Genomic DNA, 1,405 nt, shown 5'->3' on the forward strand with positions numbered 1-1,405 from the left:
GTGCAGGATGATATCTTTTAATTCCAAAAGTATTAGTAATTTTTCAATATATTTTGATATCAGTCTTAATTCTAATCCTTCTTTTGAAATGTAATTCAAAATCACCTACGTTAAGTGAACTCCGATGAAAACTAATTTCATTCTCCGACAGAAATTGTATTATGATTGATAGTGAAATACGTCAAGGCTTGATTATTGTATAAAAGGAAACTTTGGTTTATTGCTAGAAGCTTCAAAAGGTTGAAATGTACTGCCTATTAAAAATTAATTTAAGATCATTTCTTCCTAGATGTTTACAGTCACCAGACACGTTTCATCAGCCTAAATTGGATACTGAATTTTCATAGATATTCCTAATCGAACATTGTGTCAGAAGAAAATTGTTACTAACCATTAAAACTCAGGAGAATGTATCATAAGTGGAAATGTACAATCAATGTATGACAATGTTTAGTAAGCAATCATCAAACTGTCCTTATGATTCCGTCTCATGTAGGAAAGACACTACCAAAATTCATGAATGATGACATTTTTTTGTTGTTGTGGTAAACAGACGTTTTTTAATTATTAGTATAACTAATCAGTACTAGGTATATGTTGTCGAAATTGGGAACAGACTTCAGTAACACTTACTGTCTTCAATATTTTTCAAAAGTAAAATATGACTTGGTCAGTCTTCTACAACTAATATTATGCTAATTTATCCAAATAATCATTCTTGTAAAAACAAGAAAAGGCTTTCAGTGGTTGAAATCATGAGTCAATCGGAGCTAGACCACCGTATAAAATCTGGAAGCACTGGACGGCCGTTTCGTCCGATTATGGTACTCCCCAGCAGTGTGCTTTCATTTGTGCTTTTATTCTAAGATTACGGTGGGTTAAGTATTTTCATAACATAACCAAGATTTACTTACAATTCCTGTTAAGATTAGTTATTTTATATTACATCACCAGTAAAAATTGTTACTTCATTAAAATCAGTTCGCTTCAAGAAGTCAAGTCCATTGGACAGTTTAGGAAGAAATCAAAGAGTCAAACAGTAAAAATGATCACCATTTAACACTTAACACAAGATTAATTTAAAGCACCAAACCAAACACTAGTGATTAAGTTGTTTGGTTTACTTTTGATGGGAAAAATGTGATATTTGTCATTCTAAGACGCTCATGACGTTGCTGAGCAGCGTTTTTGTGTATCTGTGTTCTTCAAATGCTACTAATGAATGAAAGCTCTGAAATTCCTAGGTTTATGACTGATACCATGTGTATTCAGTTAATAACTTTAAACTTTAAAGTAATTTTGTCTCTGGCTATGAATTTCACATATCTTAAGTTTAAGTTTAACGAATGCTCTAAAAATTTCTCAGTCGAAATGGTTTATAAACCACATCTTTTCAAATAATATA

This window comes from Schistosoma haematobium, chromosome ZW, assembly GCF_000699445.3.
Source record: "Schistosoma haematobium chromosome ZW, whole genome shotgun sequence".
Lineage (NCBI taxonomy): Eukaryota > Metazoa > Platyhelminthes > Trematoda > Strigeidida > Schistosomatidae > Schistosoma > Schistosoma haematobium.